At 37.9% G+C, this 21,460-nt stretch overlaps 1 long non-coding RNA gene across 2 annotated transcripts in view; it reads left to right on the forward strand.

The window, feature by feature from the left end:
• Positions 1–14,955: 14,955 nt before the first annotated feature.
• Positions 14,956–21,460, forward strand: part of LOC134484806 (uncharacterized) — a 35,530-nt gene continuing 29,025 nt past the window's right edge. The window contains exons 1-2 of one of the 2 annotated variants that reach the window (XR_010062616.1): positions 14,956–18,110; positions 20,144–20,245. This is a non-coding gene — a long non-coding RNA (uncharacterized LOC134484806). The remainder of the gene's footprint in view (positions 18,111–20,143; positions 20,246–21,460) is intronic. The other variant, XR_010062615.1, reaches the window with a different exon arrangement.

Below are 21,460 nucleotides of genomic sequence, written 5' to 3' on the forward strand. Positions count from 1 at the left end.
CTTTTTCTGGCAATGCCATCACCCCAATAAGACAGAAGTTTCATGCACCTCATATTATGGATGATATGCTTTTAACTGCAAAGAATGAAGAGATTTTAGATTTATCATATGGAAATTTAGTTAAATTGCTAGAAGGTAGGGGATTGATTATTGCCCCGGAAAAGGTACAAAAGGGCAATCTTGTAAATTATTTCAGAGCAAAATTAAGTCCTTTTATCATTATTCCCCAGGAGGATGAATGGAGGAAAGATAATCTTAATACTTAATGATTTTAAAAAATTATTAGGAGGTATTATTTGGGTCAGATGTTATTTAAATTTACCAAATTATGAATTAAAACCATTTTATAATACTTTAGTTGGGGATTCGGCCTTGGATTCTCATAGACAATTGACAGATGAAGCAAGGAGAGCTTTAAAGAAGGTTGAAAAAGGATTACAAGGCACAATTTTACATCGATGGAAGGAGGGTGCAGACATTGTGCTATGAATTCTAGCCACCTACATGCAGCCCACAGAATTGTTGTGCCAAGATGGCCCTCTGCTTTGTTTTTATCCCAAGGCTTCTCCAGCTAGATCAGTAGAGTATTATCCTACAGCAGTTACAGAATTAGCCCTGTATGGGATCCAAAAGTGCATACAATTTTTTGGTGTTTCCCTAATCTCGATCATAGTGCCCTATACAGGTCAGCAGATGAAGATCTTGTGTGGCACTGTGGGTGATTGCGCTATATTATGCTGTGGATTCCATGGAGAGATAGATAATCATTATCCAAAACATTCTTTGCTATCCTTCTTTAAAGAACATCCCATATTCTTTCTAAGGTTACTTCCAGTACTTCTATACAGGGGGCGCCAAACATTTTTACAGATGGATCCAAAAATGGCTGTGGAGCTTATATGATTAACCATCAAGAGCCAATTTTGTGTCAATATCATCCCAGCTCTCCACAAATAATTGAACTCAAGATTGTGCAGGAAGTGTATAAAAATTGTTCCTTTGCCTTTAATTTGCTCTCTGATTCATCATATTTGTTAATGCAGTTAAGATTTTAGAAGTGGTTAGCCCTATTAAAATTAGCAGCACGGTATGCCAGCTGCTGAGGGAACTTCAGGAATTGATCTGAAAAGAGGTCAAGATTTTTGTCTAACAATGAAATGATCTTGTGGATAGATGGACCCAAATGGAGTTCATCTTCTTATGCTCATCATTGGATCAAGCTGGACAGTTTCATCAACAATTTCATGTGCCTACTAAGACCTTAGAACAGAAGTTTCATCTGTCTTGAGCAGATGCTCGACAGATAGTTTTAGGATGTCAACAGTGTATCACTTTTCACGATTCCCCAGGTGTAGGGGTTAATCCTAGAGGCCTTTTGCCCCTAAAGATTTGGCAAATGGATGTAACTCACATATCTGGATTTGGGACTCTAAAATGCATTCATGTTTCTGTGGATACTTGTTCAGGTGTCATTCATGCTACCCCTATGAGTAGAGAAAAGCCACGCAATGTTATTGGACACTTCCTATAAGCCTGGGCTGTTTGGAAAAAGCCTTAACACTTAAAAACTGATAATGACCCAGCTTAAAGTGCTATATCTTTCAAATCCTTTTGTAAACAGATGGATATGCAGTTGACCCATGGCCTGCCTTATAATCTCCAATGTCAAGGTATTGTTGAGCAAGCATATCGTACCTTGAAGGAATGCGTGATTAAACAAATAGGGGGAATAGGCCATGGTAGAACCACCAGGGAACAGATATCCTTAGCCCCTTTTACTCTTAATTTTTTTAATATTGGATTATGATGGCCTATCTGCCACTGACAGACATCAGTGTCGGGTGGGCATGTTGAAAGGTTACGTGAAATGGAAAGACGTGATCACTGGCTTATGACATTGGCCAGATCCCGTGTTGTCATGGGCAAGAGGGTCTCTTTGTGTGTTTCCTCAGGACCGGCAAGATCCGTTGTGGGTCGCTGAAAGATTGACCAGGAGGTACAACAAGAATGAAGATCCTGCTGCTGCTGACACTTCTTGGTGTGACCCAAATGGTGGTCCAAATGGAACCCCTGTGGGGGATACTATTGGTGTTCCGGAGACTCATGCCGATATGTCATGACTTTTAAATCCACTCATCTAATTTTTCTAAAAAGTTGTCAAGTTATCTTCTAGGAAATTGGACAGGAGAATTCGATTTCTTAATGGTTCAGCTATGTGCAGCCATCGTGACGGTGAACTCCACACGTGCATATGCTAGACTGGCTACGGGATTGTCATTTTGGATTGAGGCTGCTATGAATCATCTGAGGGAGTGGGAGGGTATGGGAACCCTAGTTGGATTCTTGCTGCTGGTCTGCCTAGTGTGCCTGTGTTGTCTCTGTAGAATGAGGTTTGTTCAGAGGCGGCACGCTGTTATGGTGGTACAGGTATTTGCAGCAATTGAAGCAGGACAGTCCCCTCAAGCCTGGCTTAAGGTTATTCAGAAGACCTTGTTGTACCTCAGGCATGAGTATGTGTGAGTGACCCTCCCCAGTTATGGGCAACCTCTCTTCTAGCTAAGGAACTTGGTGGGCAAAGAGGTGTCATAAGACTGGTTTAATGAAGGGATGATCCTAAGACAGGGGGGGTCACCACGCTCAGTGGTGCCTTTGCCTGCTTGGTTAATTAAACAAAAAGGTGGAACTATAGGCGGCTGTGACGTGACAGGCGTCAAAGATCGAGCTGGTTCCACTTTCCACCCTCCGAACAGTGTGCGCTCCTTGTAGTAAGCAAGTCCTTATTTGGCTATACCTGCCTGGCTTGCTAGCTTCCGCATAGTGATAGCCTGTCTGCATGACCCAGATAGCTTGCTGGGATTAGCCAGCACTAGCTATTTAAGTGTTCTCCGGGGGTTCCCCGGGGTCAGAAGATTGTTTCAAGGTTCCTGAGTAAAACTGCTTGAAGAAGATCTTCATTGGTCATATCTTTTTTGCTGGTCGAGGTTGGGCATGACAAGGGACTTGGTAAATATTCCTCAATGTGTACTCAAAAATTTTGTTTTCCAATTCCATTCTCTGCAATGATTTTGGTCACAAAGTGGGCCCAGGTATAGAGTGAGTATAAAAAGTGTAAAACTGTGTACCTACTTCAAGTGATAAATTCCCAAATTCTTATTTTATTGAAAAATTACCAGACATCAGGAAAGCAAAGGACAACATGGACTATTGATTTCGGTTTCTTGTACAATTTGATATCAGAACTACACTATTGAGCTTCCAATATTCCAATGGCCAGACTTGAGGTTTTAGGATGTTTTAACGTGATTCTATCTTAAGGCCAAACATAAGATACTGGATGATGGGAAAGGAGAAGAATGGCTTGAGGACCAGTTAAACATCTACTTCATTAGGTTTATAAAAATAGGAAGGAGTATTTTTGAAATGGTCATTTGTGAGTTCTACATTCTTGACATAGTTGGGTAAAATCCATGTTATCATTCCACTTCACCACATAAGTGTAGGAGCCACCAAAAGTATATATGTATACATCAGCCAACAAAACTATATAAGATTGATGAAGGTAAGAAATGCATTTTGCCAGGAACCGGATATCAATATTACCTGAGATACTCAGATACAGCATGTCAAATACAGAAGTGAATGCTAGTAGTAAACCATTGAACTGAAAACGGACCTATTGTTCGTAAATTTTGAAAAAGGATAGAGGAGCTGAGGGTGTTTTCAAACCCATACAAACAACAATGCCAATGAACCAGAACTTTCTCATACTATACCAACATACAAAATAGTACAAGGACAGACCTATGGCTCCAAATGCATATGTGGCAGAGGATGGCCTTTTTTAGGCAACATTGGAAAGAGAGGCCTTGTCCTCCACAGTTTGTCTCTCAGTTCAAGGGAATGTCATGCAGCAGAAAGGCTGGTTAGAGAAGAAGGAAATGAAACTGGTAGGGATCTTATGGGCAGGAAACTGGGAAAGGAAATCATATTTTCAATGTATATATAGAAACATGTAGTTTGAAAAGAAAACAAATTGCTAAAAAATAAAAAAAAATGATATAAAAGAGAAGAAAGCTGCCAAGTAATCTAACATATTGACTCAGAAATCTGAAGTGGTAGTCAGGTTAATATTAGTATAAAGACTGAGATGATGAAGTCTCAACTAGAAGCACTTCTCTCTCCTAGATATCAGTGTCAGACACAAACTGCACTATAGGGATTCAAAGCCTTGAGGAGTTTAACTTGAGTTAGGGACACAATACTTGTTTTTCCCTTCTTCCTTAGGACCTTTTCTTCTTGACAAAAAGAGTAAAGGTCATGAGCTCTCAGGAAATCAACTGTGCCGTTCATAACACTTGGTATTGGAATAAAGAAATAAATGATATAAACCCTCTGACATCCAGGAACCAGAAGAACAGGGAAGTCCAGATGCTCCAGCTCTTGATTCCCATATGTGGAAGGCTCAGATCAAGTCTATTTCTTCATCAATACCACTCAACCCCTACCAAGGGCTCTCTGAGCTTTTCCAAATACCACTTATTTTTTTCTTTTTTTTAATACTAAGACAGAAGGCCAGCTTACTTCTGCCCATTTCTGATCTCTTCATCCTGTTTGTTCTCACTCCCACATGGCTGTTTACTCTGAATTAGTGGCCAATTAGTAAACCAGAGAGGTACTGAAGAAATATCGGAGAGGCAGATCCTGTCAGGACAATACTTGTTACATCACAGAAGAAGCTAGGGATCTCCAGGATACAAAAGATTTTTCAGGGAGGCCTAATGATGATGTCACTGAGAACTGCCATGTCCTTAGCTGCTGAGCAGCGTTCCTTTCATTGACCAGATTCGAGGGTGTCCTTTCCAGGAGAGTCTCCTATTGCACAGTTGAAACCTTTACATACTCCATCTCTCTAAACCTAGAGACTTCTCTCTGCTTCACTAGTAGTTAAAAGCTCTGAATGGAGAAAGTTAGTCAGGGTCTTGGCATGGGTAGAAAACATTTAGGAACATGGAATATAGGAGATCTTCTAGATAATACTTATATCCCCAGGTTCATACCTGTGACTCAGTTCAACATTCTAAGTATTCTGTTTCCCAAAGGCCAGTATTTTCCCTACAGACGTTTAATTGAATTAATATTGTATTTCAATTTCTTATTGAAAATTCGTTGATAGGGGACTTTGAAAATATTCCTCAATGTGTACTCAAAAATTCTGTTTTCCAATTCCATTTTCTGCAAAGGTTTTGGCAACAAAGGAGGCCCAACTATAGAGTAAGCATAACACTGTAAATACTGTATACCTAATTCAAATTATAAATTCCCAAATCCTTATTTTAACAAAAAATTACCAGATATCAGAAAAGCAAAGCACAACATGGACTATTGAATTCGGTTCTCTAGTCCCATTTGATATCAGTTCTGCAATATCTACCTTCCTGAGTTTCATTCCCATACTTGAGGGTTTTGAGTATTTTACCATGATTAGTTATTAAGGCCAAACATAAGATATAGGAGGCTGGGCATCTAGAGGAATGACTTGAGGACCAGTGACGCCTCAATTTCAGAAGTTTCAAAAAACAGGATGGAGTCTATTTGGTGTTGCCATTTGTGGATTCTACAGTCTTGACCTAGATATGCAGAACCCATGTCAAAATTCCAGCTAAACTCAGAGCTGTAGGAGCCACCAAAAGTACATACATATACATCAGCCACCAAAACTAGACAAGATTGATGAAGGTAAGTGCATTCTTCCAGGAATCAGATATAGATATTTCCTGAGAGACACAACTGGATTATGCCAAATACAGAAGTGAATGCTAGTGGCAAACCAGTGAACTGAAAATGGACTTCTTGTTTGTAGATTTTCAGGAAAGATTACAAGAGCTGAAGGGGCTTTAACACCATAAGAACGACAATGCTAATGAACCAGAGCTTTCTGATACTAGACCTATGTTCAAGAATGTACATGGACAGAGTTATGGCTCCAACTGCATATGTGGAAGAGGATGGACTTGGTGAGTACTAATGGAAGGAGAAGTCCTTGGTCCTCCCTAGGTTTAACTCCAAGTTCCAGGGAATGTTAAGGGGTAGTAAGAAGGGTTATAGAAGACGGGCAGGGGGACCAGATAGGGATGTTATGGGCCAGAAAATGGGAAAGGACATAACAATTTAAATGTAAATAAAGGAACATCCAGTTAAAAAAACCAATAAAATTTGCTAAAAATTGAGAGATATAAAAGAAAAAAAAAACCTGCCAACTAATCATAAGTATTGACTTGGAAATCTAAAATGATAGACAGAGTAATACTAGTGGAAAGACTGAGATGATGAAGTCTAAAATAGAGCACTTCTCTCTCCAAGATAGAAGTCTCAGACAGAGAGAAACTGGACAATAGGTATCCAAAGCACTGTAGAGTTTACTCTGAGCTGAGGACACAATACTTGTCCATCCCATCTTCCTTAGTAACTTTCTCTTTTTGACAAAATGTATAAAGTCCATGATTTGTCAGGAATACAACTGTGTCCTTTACAACACATGACTTTTGGAATATAGAAATGAATGATATAAAGTCTCTGACTACCAGGAAGCAAAAGATCAGGGAAGTGCAGATGCATCTGAGAGTCTCCCAGTCCTGTTTCCCTTATGTGGAAGGCACAGAAAAAGGCTATCTCTTCAGTGATCCCACTCAACCCCTAACAAGGACACACTAAGCTTTCTCAAGCACCTCATATTTCTTCCTTGTTTTTTATACCAAGAGATAAGTCCAGCTTCCTTCTCCCCATATCATATCTCTTCATCCTCTTTGTTCTAACTCCCAAATTGTCTCTGAATTAGAGGCCAATTAGTAAACACTAGAGTTATTGAAGGAAAATCTGAGAGGCAGTTGCAGTCATGACAACAGAAGGAGGTAGGGCTCACCAGGTTATAAGAGAGTTTTCATGGAGGTCCTAATGATGATGTCACTGAGAACTACCGTGGTCTACTTGCTGAACACTTTTCCTTACATTGACCAGATTCGAGAGTGCCCTTACCAGGTATGTCTCATGTGGCACAGGACACCTGTATGTACTACATCACTCTAAAATAGAGACTTCTCTATGCTTCACCAGTGGTTACATGCTCATAATGCAGAAAGTTATTAAGGGGCATAGCATGGGTAAAAACGGTTTAGGAACATGGAGTGTAGGAGATTCTTACAGATATTAGTTTTATTGACAGGTAATTCCTGTGACATACAGTTCAATTTTCTGGGTTTTCTCTCTTTCCCAAAGGCCATATTTTCTCTAAAACCTTTAATTGAATGAATATTGTATTTCAATTTCTTACTGTAATTCCTTGATAGGGGATTTTGTAAATGTTCCTCAATGTGGAATCAAAAATTCCATTTGCCAATTACATTTTCTGAAATGATTTTGGTCAGAGAGGGGGCCCAGCTATAGAGTGAGTATAAGAGTGTGAATACTGTGTACCTACCTCAAATGATGAATTCCCAAATCCTTATTTTATCAAAAAATTACCAGTCATCAGGAAAGCAAAGGACAATATGAAGTTTGAATTCAGTCCTCTAGTCCCATTTGATATCAGTACAACCCTTTGTACCTTCCAGTGTTCCCATGGCCAGACTTGATTGTTCAGGACTTTTTACCATAATTCTTTCTTAAGGACAAATGTAATCTACCAGATGATGGGCGAGGAGAAGAATGTCTTGAGGACCAATGAAACATCTTCAATAGGTTCATAAAAACAGGAAGGAGTCTATTTGCATTGTCATTTGTGAATCCTACATTCTTGACATAGTTGGGCAGAATCCATGTTAACTTTCCATTGAACCATTTAGGTGTAGGAGCCACCAAATGTATATATGTATACATCAGCCAACAAAACTCGATAAAATTGATGAAGGTAAGAAATACATCCTGCCAGTAATTGGATATAGATATTTAGTGAGAGACACAGATACAGCATGTCGAATACAGAAGTGAATGCTGGTAGCAAACCATTGAACTGAAAACGTACCTCTTTTTGGTAAATTTAGAAAAAGGATTAGAAGATCTGAGGGTGCTTTCAACCCCATAAGAACAACTAAGCCAGTGAACCAGGGCTTTTGCTTACAAGACCAATATACAAAGAAAGTACATGGACTGACCTATGGTTCCAAATGCATACGTTGCTGAGGACGGCCTTTTTGGGCAACAATGGACATGAAGCCCTTGGTCCTCCCTAGTTTGTCTCCCAGTTCAAGGGAATGTCAACAAACAGAAAGACTGGTTAGAGAAGTAGGAAAAGAGAACAAGTGGGATCTGAAGGGCAAGAAACTTGGAAAGAAAATTATATTTTAAATGTAAATATAGAAACATCCAGTTATTAAAAGCAATAAAATTTGCTAAAATGAGAAACATATAAAAGAGAAGAAAGTTGCCAAGTAATCGCACATATTGACTCAGAAATCTGAAGTGGTATTCAGAGTAATATTATTGGAGAGACTGAGATGATGAAGTCTCAACTACAAGTACTTCTCTCTCCGAGATATCAGTGTCAGACACAAACTGCAGTATAGATATGCAAAACATGGAGGAGTTTACTCGGAGCTCAGTACTCAATACTTGTTTTTCACTACTTCCTTAGGACCTTTTCTTCTGACAAAAAGAGTAAAGGTCATAACCTCTCAGGAAAACAAATATGCCCTTCACAACACTTGCCTTTTGGAATAGAGAAATGAATGATATAATCCTACTGATTTCCAGAAACCATAAGAACAGGGAAGCACAGATGTATCTGACAGGCTCCCAGCTTCTGATTCCCATATCTGAAAGGCTCAGATAAGGCTATCTCTTCAGTGATATCACTCAACACCTACCAAAGACTCACTGAGCTTTCCTAAAAACCACATATTTCTTCCTTGTTTTTTATACCAAGACAGAAGACCAGCTTCCTTCTCTCCATTTCCAATCTCTTCATCCTCTTTGTTTTCACTCCCCTATTTGCTCTAAATTAGAGACCAATTAGTAAACCCTAGAAATACTGAAGTATTTCTGAGAGGCAGTTGCAGTCAGGACAACAGTTGTGACATCACAGAAGAAGTTATGGCTCTCCAGGTTACAAGAGAGTTTTCAGGGAGGGCCTAATGGTGATGTTAGTGAGAAATGCCATGGCCTACCTGCTAAACAATTTTCCTTACACTGACCAAATTCGAGGGTGCCCTTTCCAGGTCCATCTCCTGTAACACAGTGGTATCCTTTAGGTACTCCATCTCCCTGAAGCTCGAGACTTCTCTCTGCTTGACTAGTGGTTACATGCTCTGAATGGAGAAAGTTAGTCAGGGTATTGGCATGGGTGGAAAATATTTATGAGCATGGAGTGTAGGGGATACTTCTAGATAATATTTTTATTGACAGGTCATTCCTGTGACATACAGTTCAATTTTTTAGGTTTTCTATGTTTCCCAAAGACCAGTATTTTCACTACACACATTTAATTGAATGAATACTGTATTTCAATTTCTTATTGTAAATTCCTTGATAGCAGATTTTGTAAATATTCCTCAATGTGTACTCAATAATTCGGTTTTCCAATTCCATTTTCTGCAATGATTTTGGTCACAAACCGTGCCCAGCTGCAGAGTGAGTATAACAGTGTAAATACTGTAATCCTACTTCAAATGATAAACTCCCAAATCCTTATTTAACAAAAAATTATGAGACATCAGGAAAGCAAAAAACAACACGGACTATTGAATTAAGTTCACTAGTCCCATTTGATAACAATACACTCTATCTAACATCCAGTGTTTGCATGCCCAGACTTGAGTATAGGATAATTTACCATGATTATTCTTAAGGCCAAACATAAAATACCCGATGATCGGTAGGGCAAAAAAGGTCTTAAGGACCAGTTAAACATCTACTTCAATAGGTTCATAAAAACAGGAGAGTCTATTTGAAATAGTCATTTGTGAATTCTACATTATTGACATATTTAGGCAGAATCCATGATAACATTCCACTTAACCACTTAGGTGTAGGAGACACCAAATGTATATATGTATACATCTGTCAAAAAAACTAGATAAAATTGATGAAGGTAAGAGGTGCATTCTGCCAGGAACCAGATATAAATATTTACTGAGAGACACAGATATAGCATGTCTAATACAGAAGTGAGTCCTGGTAACAAACCAGTGAACTTAAAATGGACCTCTTGTTGGTAAATTTTGAAAAAAAGAATTAGAAGAGCTGTAGGTGCTAACAAACCCATAAGAACAACGTTGCCAATGAACCAGAGACTTTTTATACTAGACCAATATAAAACGAAAGTACATGGACTGACCTATGGCTCCAAATGCATATGTTGCTGAGGATAGCCTTTTTGGGCAACATTGGAAAGAGAAGCCCTTGTCTTCCCTAGTTTGTCTCCCAGTTCAAGGGAATGTCATGCAGCAGAAAGGATGGTTAGAAAAGAAGGAAATGGAACTGGTAGGGAACTTATGGTTAGGAAACTGGGAAAGGAAATAATATTTTAAATGTATATATAAAACATCTAGTAAAATAGAAAAAAATTGCTAAAAAATAAAAAAAAACATGAATGATATAAAAGAGAAGAAAGCTGCCAAATATTCTAACATATTGACTCAGAAGTGGAAGTCAGGTTAATACTAGTATAAAGACTGAGATGATGAGGTCTCAACTAGAAGCAGTTCTCTCTCCCATATATCAGTGTCAGATACAAGGTGCACTATAAGTTTCCAAAGCATTGAGGAGTTTAACTTGAGTTAGGGACACAATACTTGTTTTTTCTTCTTCCGTAGGTCCTTTTCTTCTTGACAAAAATAGTAAAGGTCATGAGCTCTCAGGAAATCTACTGTGCACTTCATAAAACTTGGTTTTGGAATAAAAAAATGAATGATATAATCCCTCTGTCATCCACGAACCATAAAAACAGGGAAGTCAAGATGTTTCTGAGAGTCTCCCAGCTCTTGATTTCCTTATGTGGAAGGCTCAGATCAAGGCTATCTCTTCAGCGATACCACTCAACCACAACCCAGAACTCACTGAGCTTTCCAAACGACCTTGTTTTTATACCAAGACAGAAGGCCAGTTTCCTTTCCCCTATTTCCAATCTCATCATCCACTTTGTTATCACTCTCCAATTTTCTCTGAATTAGGGGCCAATTATTAAACCCTAGAGTTACTGAAGGATATCTGAGAAGCAGTTGCAGTTATGAGAACAGTTGTGAAATCAGAGAAGAAGGTATGACTCTCCAGGTTTCAAGAGTGTTTTAAGGGAAGGCCTAATGGTGATGTCACTGAGAACTGCCATAGCCTACATCCTGAACAGCTTTCCTTACATTGACAGGATCGAGGGTGCCCTTTCCAGGTCCATCTCCATTGATGCGGAGGAAACCTTTACGTACACCATCTCTCTAAAGCTAGAGATTTCTGTCTACTTCAATAGAGGTTACATGTTCTGTGTGGAGAAAGTTAGTCAGGGTCTTGGCATGGGTAGAAAAGATTTAGGAACATGGAGTGTCGGAGATTCTTCTAGATAGTACTTATATTCCCAGGTTCATTCCTGTGACTCACTTCAATATTCTAGGTATTCTCTGTTTCCCAAAGGCCAGTATTTTCCCTACAGACGTTTAATTGAATGAATGTTGTATTTCAATTTCTTATTGAAAATTCGTTGATAGGGGACTTTGTAAATATTCCTCAATGTGTACTCAAAAATTCTGTTTTCCAATTCCATTTTCTGCAATGATTTTGGTCACAAAGGGGGCCCAACTAAAGGGTGAATATAAAAGTGTAAATACTGTGTACCTACTTCAAATGGTAAACTCCCAAATTTTTATTTTCTTGAAAAATTACCAGACATCAGGAAAGCAAAGGACAACATGGACTATTAAGTTTCTTGTCCCATTTGATATCAGTACTACACTCTCTAGCTTCCTGTGTTGTGAAGGCCAAAAGTAAGATACCGGATGATGTGCAGGGAGAAGAATGGTTTGAGGACCTGTTAAAGGTCTACTTCAATAGATTATAAAAACAGGAGGGATTCTTTTAAAAATTGTCATTTGTGAATTCTCCATTCTTGAAATAGTTGTGCAGAATCCATGTTAACATTCCTCTTAACTACATAGGTGTAGGATCCACCAAAAGTATATATGTTTACATCAGCCAACAAAACTAGATAAGATTGATGAAGGTAAGAAGTGCGTTCTTCCATGAACTGGATATAGATATTTCCTGAGAGACAGAGATACAGCAAGTCAAGTACAGAAGTGGATGCTAGTAGCAAACTAGTGAACTTAAAACGGACCACTTGTTAGTAATTTTTGAAAAAAAATATTAGAAGAGCTGAAGGTGCTTTCAACCCCATAGGAACAACAATGCCAATGAACCACCACTTTCTCATACTAGACCAATATACAAAGAACGTACATTGAACCTATGGCTCCAAATGCATATGTGGCAGAAGATGAGATTTTGAGCAACATTGGAAAGGAAGCACTTGTCTTCCCTAGCTTGTCTCCCAGTTTAAGGGAATGTCATGCAGCAGAAAGGCTGGTTAGGGAAGAAAGAAATGGAATGGTTAGGGATTTTATGGGCAGAAAACTGGGATAGGAAAGAATATTTTAAATGTAAATATAGAGAATTCCAATTAAAAAAATCAATAAATTTCTCTAAAAAATAAAAAAAAAATGAATGATATAAAGGAAAAGAAACCTGCCAAGTAATCACACGTATTAACTCAGAAATCCGAAGTGTAATAGTAAAGTAAAATAGTGAAGTAATTAAATAGTGAAGTAGTCAGAGTAATACTCGTGGAAAGTCTGGGATGATGAAATCTCAACTAGTAGCACTTCTTTCTTCCAAATATCAGTGTCAGACAGAAACTGCACTATAGATATCCAAAGCATGGAGGAGTTTACTCAGACCTAGGGACACAATACTTGTTTTTCACTTCTTCCTTATGACCTTCTCTTCTTGACAAATTGAGTAAAGGCCATGAGCTCTTAGGAAAACAACTGTGCCCTTCACAACACTTGGCTTTTGGAAGTTAGAAATGAAGGATATAAACTCTCCAGGAACCATAAGAACAGGGAAGTCCAGATTCTTCTGAGGGTCTCCCAGCTCCTGATTCCCTCATGTGGGAGGCTCAGATCAAGGCTATCTCTTCACCCATAGCACTCAACCCCTATATATGTCTCACTGAGCTTTCCGTAGGACCATATATTTGTTCCTTGTATTTTGTACCAAGACAGAGGACCAGCTTCTTTCTCCCTATTTCTGATCTCTTCATCCTCTTTGTTATCACTCCCCAATTTGCTCTGAATTTAGAGGCCAATTAGTAAAACCTAGAGTTACTGAAGGAATATCTGAGAGACAGTTGCAGTCACGACAACTCATGTGATATCACAGAAGAAGCTAATGCTCTCCAGGATACAAGAGATTTTGCATGAATGAACTAACTATGATGTCTCTAAGACCTGCCATGGCCTATCTGCTAAAGAGCTTTCCTTAAATTGACCAGATTTGAGGGTGCCCTTTCCACATATATCTCTTATTACACAGTGGAAATGTTTACGTACTCCGTCTCTCTAAAGCTAGTGACTTCTCTTTGCTTCATTAGTGGTTACATGCTCTGAATGGACAAAGTTATTCAGGGTCTTGGCATGAGTCGATAAGATTTAGGAATTTGAGTTTAGAAGATTCTTCTAGATAATATTTTCTTTCCCAGGTTCATTCCTGTGACACACAGTTCAATTTTCTTCATTTCCTCTGTTCCCAAAGGCCAGTATTTTCCCTACGGATCTTTAATTGAATGCATGTGTATTTCAATTTTTATTGAATATTCCTTGATAGGTGACTTTATATATATTCCTGAATTTGTACTCAAAAATTTGCTTTTCCACTTCCATTTTCTGCAATGATTTTAGCAACAAAGGCGCCCAGCTATAGAGTGATTATAACAGTGTAAATAGGGTGTACCTACTTCAAATGGCAATCTCCAAATTCCTATTTCATCCAAAAATTTCCAGATATCAATAAACCATAGGACCACATGGAGTATAGAATTTGGTTCTCAGGTCCCTTTTGATCTCGGTTCCTCAATATCTCTTTTCCAGTGTCTCAGGGTTAGATTTGAGGTTTTTGGATGTTTTACCATGATTCTTTCTTGAGGCCAAACATAAGATAGAGAAGTATGGGAAGTGATAAGAATGGCTTCAGGACCAGGGAAACCTCAACTTCAATAGTTTCATAAGAACAGGAGGGAATCTATTTGCCAATTCTATTTGTGGATTCTACATTCTTGACCCAGTTGCACTGAATCCATGATAAAATTCCCCCTAACTTCATACAGTAGGAGCCACCAAAAGTAATATATATGTATATATATATATATATACATATATATATACATATATATATATATATATATATATATATATATATATATATATATATATAAAATCAGCCACCAAAACTAGATAAGATTTAGGAAGCTAAGTGCATTCTACCAGGAACTGGATATAGGTCTTGCCTGAGAGAGAGCTGGAGCATATCAAATACAGGAGTGAATGTTAGTGGCAAACCAGTGAACTGAAAACAGACCTCTTGTTGGTAGGTTTTGAGAAAGGATTACAAGAGTTGAAGGTGCTGTTAACCCCAAAAGAAAACAATGTCAATGAAACAGAGCTTTCTGGTAATAGACCAATATTCAAAGAATGAACACGGACAGACCTATGGCTCCAAATGTATATTTGGCAGAGGATGGCGTTGCTGGCACCAATGGAAGGAGAAGTCCTTGGTCTTATGGTGGTTTGTCACCCAGTTCAAGGAAATGTCAAGGGGTAGAAGTATGGTTAGATAAGAAAGGATTGTGAACAGGTAGTGATCTTATGGGCAGGAAACTAAGAAAGGAAATAATATTTTAAATGTAAATATAGACTCATCCACTTTAAAAACACTAAAATTTTATAAAAAATAAGAAAGATATAAAAATAAAGAAAACTGCCAACTAATCACAGTTATTCACTCAGAAATCTATAGTGGTATTCAGAGTAATACTAGTGGAAAGACAAAGATGATGGAAGTCTCAATTAGAAGAACTTCTCTCTCCCAGATATCAATGTCAGACACAAACTGCACTATAGGTATCCAAATCTTGGAGGAGTTTCCTCTGAGCTGTGGACATAATACTTGTCCATCCTTCTTCTTTAGGACCTTTTTCTTAGGACAAAAATAATAAAGGCCATAGCTCTCAGAGAAACAACTGTGCCATCTCAAACTCTTGACTTTGCAATAAAGAAATGAATGATATAAATCCTCTGACATCCAGGAATCATTAGATCAGGGAAGTCCAGATGCTTCAGTGAAGCTTCCAGATCTTGATTCCCATATGAGTAAGGCTCAGATCAAGTCTATCTCTTCAGTGATACCACTCAACCCCTACCAAGGGCTCTCTGAACTTTCCCAGTACCACTTATTTCTTCATTTTTTTAATACTAAGACAGAAGGCAAGCTTCCTTCCTCTCTTCTCTGATCTCTTCATCCTGTTTGTACTCCCTCCCAAATGGCTGTTTACTCTGAATAAGTGGCCTATTAGTAAACTGGAGAGGTACTGAAGGAATATCTGAGAGGCAGTTCCTGTCAGGACAATACTTGTTACATCACAGAAGAAGCTAGGGCTCTCCAGTTACAACAGATTTTTCAGGTGGTGCCTATTTATTATGTCACTGATAACTGGCAGGGCCTACCTACTGAACAGCTTTCCTTACATTGACCAGATTCAAGGGTGTCCTTTCTAGGTCTGTCTCCTTTGGCACAGTGGAAACCTTTACGTACTCCATCTCTCTAAAGCTACAGAATTCTCTCTGCATCACTCGTGGTTACATGCTCTGATGGAGAAAGTTAGTCAGGGCCTTGGCATGTGTCCCAAAGATCTAAGAATATGGAGTGCAGGAGATTCTACTGGATAATAATTTTATCCCTAGTTCCATTCCTCTGGCTTATAGTACAATTTCCTCAGATATCTCTCTTTTCTAAAGGCCAGTATTTTCCCTACAGACCTTTAGTTTAGTGAATATTTTATTAAAATTTTTTGTACATTCCTTGATAGTGGAATATATATATTGCTGAATGTGTACTCAAATGTTCTATTATCCTATTCCATTTTTTTGTTATGATTTTGAAACAAAGGGGCCCAGCTCTATAGTTCTGAATATCTTGTATTTACTTAAATGATAAACTCCCAAATCCTTATTTTATCCAAAAATTACCAGATATTAGTAAAAGAAACGACAGCATAGACTATATGATGCATTTCTGTAGTCGCATTAGATAGCAGTTCTCTAATATCTATCTTCCTGTGTTTCAAGGGCCAGACTTGAGGGTTTTGGATGCTTTACCATGATTCTTTCTGCAGTCCAAAAATAAGGTTCATGTCATGGGCTGAGGGATGAGGGGCTTGAGGTCCAGTGAATCTTTTACTTCAATAGGTTCATAAGAATAGGATGGAGTCTCTTTGGCTTAGTCATTTGTGGATTCTAAATTCTTGACCTAGTTTCACAGAATCCTTGTTAAAAATCAACGAAACACCCTAGCTGTATGAGGCACCAAATATATCTTAGCCATTCTGATTGGTGTGCTGTGGAACCTCAGGATTTTTTTTTATTTCCATTTACCTAGTGGCTAAGAATGTGGATATTCCTCAGTTGAGAATCCATTGTTCAGCTCTACACACACACACACACACACACACACACACACATACACACACACAGACACACACACACACACAGACACACACACACACTCAGCAACCAAATGTAGATAAGACTGATGAAGCTAAGGAGTCTATGCTGCCAGTGAACTGAAAACGGACATCTTTTTGGTAGAGTTTGAGAAAGGATTAAAAGAGCTAAAGGTGCTTTCAACCCTATAAGAACAACAATGATAATGAACCAGAGATTTCTGGTACTAAACCAATATTCAAAGACTATACATGGATAGAACTATGGCTCCAATGGCATCTGTGGCAAAGGATAGCGTTGTTGGTCACCAATGGAAGGAGAAGTCCAATGGAAGGAGAAGTCCTTGGTACTGCCTGGGTTTGACTCCAAGTTCAAGGGAAAGTCAGGGGGCAGTAAGGTGGGTTATATAAGAAGGTTAGCGGATTTAGATAGGGCAATTATGGAAAAGAAACTGAAAAAGGAAATAACATTTGAAATGCAAATGTAGAAATATCCAAATAAAAAAGCAATAAAATTGTATTAAAAATAAAAAAAATGAAAGAAAGAAAAGAAACCTGCCAGATAATCAAACCTATTGACAGAGAAATCCAAACAGTCACTGTCTGGAAATGGTATTCAGTGTAATACTAATGGAAAGACTGAGATGATGAAGTCTCAACTAGATCCCTTCCAGATATCAGTGTCAGACACAAATTGCACTACAGGTATACAAAGCTTGGAGGCATTTACACTGAGTTGAGGACACAATACTTGTCTTTTCTTTGTTTCTTTGGACCTTTTTCTTCAGGGCAAAAAGAGTAAAAGCCATGAGCTCTGAGGAGAACAACTGTGCCCTTCCCAACAACTAGCTTTTGGAATGAAGAAATTGATTATATAAAAACTCTGATTTACAGGAACCATAAGAAAAGAGAAGTCCAGATGCTTCTGAGAGGGTCCCAGCTCCTGATTTGCATATGTGGATGGCTCAGATCAAGGCTATCTGTTCAGCAATACCAGTCAACCCCTACCAAGGAGTCACTGAGTTTTCCCAAGCACACATATTACTTCCCTTTTTTAGACAAAGACAGAATGGCAGTTTCCTTCTACCCATTTCTGATCTTTTCATCCTCTTTGTTCTTACTCCAAAATGGATGTTTATTCTGAATTAGATGCCTATTACTGAACCCTAGAGGTACTGAAGGAATACCTGAGATGCAGATGAAGTCATGACAACAATTGTGACATCACAGAAGAAAAATCTCTCCAGGTTACAAGAGATTTTTCAGGCAAGGCCTAATGATGATATCACTGAGAACTGCCATGGCCTACCTGCTGAACAGCTTTCCTTACATTGACCATATTTGAGGGTGTCCTTTCCTGGTATGTCTCCTGTGACACAGTGGAAACCTTTATATCCTCCATCTCTGTAAAACTATAGATTTCGCTTTGCTTTATATGAGATTACATGCTCTGAACAGAAAAAGTTAGTCAAGGGCTTGGAATGGGTAGAAAAGGTCTTTTAACATAGAATGGATGGGATTCTTTTGGATATTAATGTTATTCCCAGGTACATTTCGTGAAATACAGTTCAATTTTGTTTCTCTTCTCTGCTTCCCAAAGGCCAGTATTTTCACTACGGACCTTCAATTGAATTAATATTGTGTTTCACTTTCTTACTGTACATTCCTCGATATGGGACTTAATAAATATTTCTGAATGTGTACTCAAAAATTCGGTATTCCAATTCCTTTTTCTGCAATGATTTTGGAAACAAATGTGGCCCAGCTCTAGAATGAGTATAACATTGTACATATTGTATACCTACTTGAAATGATAAACTCATAAATCCTAAATTTATCCCAAAATTACCAGACATCAGTAAAGCAAAAAAAAAAAAAAAAACATGGACTGTAGAATTCGGTTCTCTAGTCCAATTTGATACCAGTCCTGCATTATCTACCTTACTGTGTTCCCGTGGCAAGACTAGAGTGTTGTGGATACTTGACTATGATTCTTTCTTCAGGCCAAACATAAGATTCACGAGGTTTGGAAGAGTGAGGAATGGCTTGAGGTCCTCAGTTTCATTAGGTTCATAAGAACAAGAGAGAGTCTACTTTGCACTGTCCTTTTTAGATTCTACTTTCTTGACATTATTCCCCAGAATCCATGTTAAAATTCCATCTAATTTCATATCTGTAGGTTACATATGTATATATATATATATATATATATATATATATATATATATATATATAGAGAGAGAGAGAGAGAGAGATGGAGATGCAGATGTAGATATAGATATACAGATATATATATATACAGATATATATATATATATATATATACATATATATGTATATGGGTATATATATATATATATATATATATATATAGAGAGAGAGAGAGAGAGAGAGAGATGGAGATGCAGATGTAGATATAGATATACAGATATATATATACATATATATATGTATGTATATATATATATATATATATATATATATATATATATATCAGCCACCAAAACTAAATAAGATTGATGAAACTTAAAATTGCATGATCAGAAGATATGGATATAGGTCTTTCCTGAGAGACACAGCTAGAACATGTCAAATACAAAAGTGAATTGTAGTAGCAAAAAAGTGAACTGAAAGCACATCTCTTGTTGGTAGATTTTTGAGGAAGGATTACAGGAGCTGAAGGAGCTTTCAGTCCAATAAAAAAGACAATGCCAACGAACCGGAGTTTTCTTGTAATATATGAATATTCAAATATAGTACATGGATAGACCTATGGCCCCAACTTCATATGTAGCAGAGAATGTCCTTGCTGGGCACCAATAGAAAGAGATGCCCTGGGTCTAACCTAGGTTTTATTACCAATTCAAGGGAATTTCAAAGGGCAGTAAGGGGAATTATATAAGAAGTGTGGGGGGACGGGGAGGGATCGTATGGACAGGAAACTGGGAAAGGCAAAAATATTTGAAATGTAAATATGGAAAAATCAAATAAAAAAGCAAAAAAAATTGCTAAAAATAAAAAGAATTAAATATGTTAAACATAAGAAAACTGCCATCTAATCAGACATATTGACTGAGAAATCTGAAGGGTCACAACCAGGCAATGGGAGACAGAGTAATATTAGTGGAAAAATGATAGGATGAACTATAAACATGTCTCTCTCCCGAATACCAGTATCAGAGTCAAACTGCACTTTAGGTATCCAAATAATCGAGGAGTTTACTCTGAGCTGAAGACACAATACTTGTCTTTCACTTCTTCCTTAGGACCTTTTTCTTCTGAGCAAAAAAAAAATAAATAAATAAAAGCCATCAGCTCTAAGGAAAAGAACAGTGCCCTTCACAACGCCTGGTTTTTGGGATAAAGATATTAATGATATAAACTCTCTAACAGGAACCACTTGAAGCAGGGAAGTCCAGATGCTTCTGACAGGCTCCGAGCTCCGAGCTCCTGATCCCATGTGTGGAAGGCTCAGATCAATTCTATCTCTTCAAGGTAACTACTCAACTCCTACCAAGGACTCAGTGAGATTTCTCTGGGTGGACATATTTCTTCCTTTTTTTATACCAAGGCAGAAGTCCATCTTCATTCTCCCCATCTCTGAGCTTTTCATCCTCTTTATTCTTACTCCCAAATTGATGTTTCCTCTGAAATAGAGGCCAATTAGTAAAACCTATAGGTACTGAAGGAATATACGAGAGGCATTGCAGACATGACAACATGATATCACAGGAGAAACTAGGGATCTCCAAGATACAAGATATTTTTTCATGGAGGGCCTAATGATGATGTAACTGAGAATTTCCATGGCCTACCTCTAAACAGCTTTCTTTACATTGAGCAGTTTCGAGAGTGCCGTTTCCAGGTATGTGCCCTGTAACACAGGGGAATCCTTTATGTACTCTGTCTCTCTAAAGCTAGAGACTTCCCTTTGCTTCATTACTGTTTACATGTTCTGAATGGACAAAGTTAGTCAGGGTCTTGGCAGGGGTAGAAATGATCTAGACACACAGAGTAGAGGAGATACTTCTGGATAATAATTTTATTCCCAGTTCAATTCCTGTGACATACAGTGCAATTTCCTAGGTTTTCTCTGTTTCCTAAAGGACAGAATTTGCCCTACAGTATTTTGACTGAATATTGTATTACACTTTCTTATTGTACTTCTTTTATTGGAGACTTTGTATATATTCCTTTGTATATATATATATATATATATATATATATATATATATATTTGTGTACTCAAAACTGTATTTTCAATTCATTTTTTGCACTGATTTTGGCAACAAAGAGGGTCGAGCTATAGAGTAAATCTAAGACTTTAAATATAGTGTACCTAATTCAAATGATAAACTCCAAATCATAATTTTATCCAATATACCAGACATCAGTAAAGCAAAGGACAAATGAAGTACAGATTATGTTTCTTGTAGTCCCATTAGATATCAGTACTCTAATATCTGAATTCCTGAGTTCACAGGGACGGACTTGAGGGTTTTAAATAAATTACCCCGATTCTTTCTTCTGGTAAAACATAAGATTCAGGAGGATGGGCAGGGAGAAAAATCACTTGAGGTCAAGATAAACCTCAACTTCAATAGTTTCATAAGAACAGGAGGGAGTCTATTTGACATTGTCATTTGGTGATTCTACATTCATGACCTAGTTTCCCAGAAAACATGTTAAAATTCCACCCAACATCCTAGC

This window comes from Rattus norvegicus (genome assembly GCF_036323735.1).
Source record: "Rattus norvegicus strain BN/NHsdMcwi chromosome Y unlocalized genomic scaffold, GRCr8 chrY_unlocalized_9, whole genome shotgun sequence".
Lineage (NCBI taxonomy): Eukaryota > Metazoa > Chordata > Mammalia > Rodentia > Muridae > Rattus > Rattus norvegicus.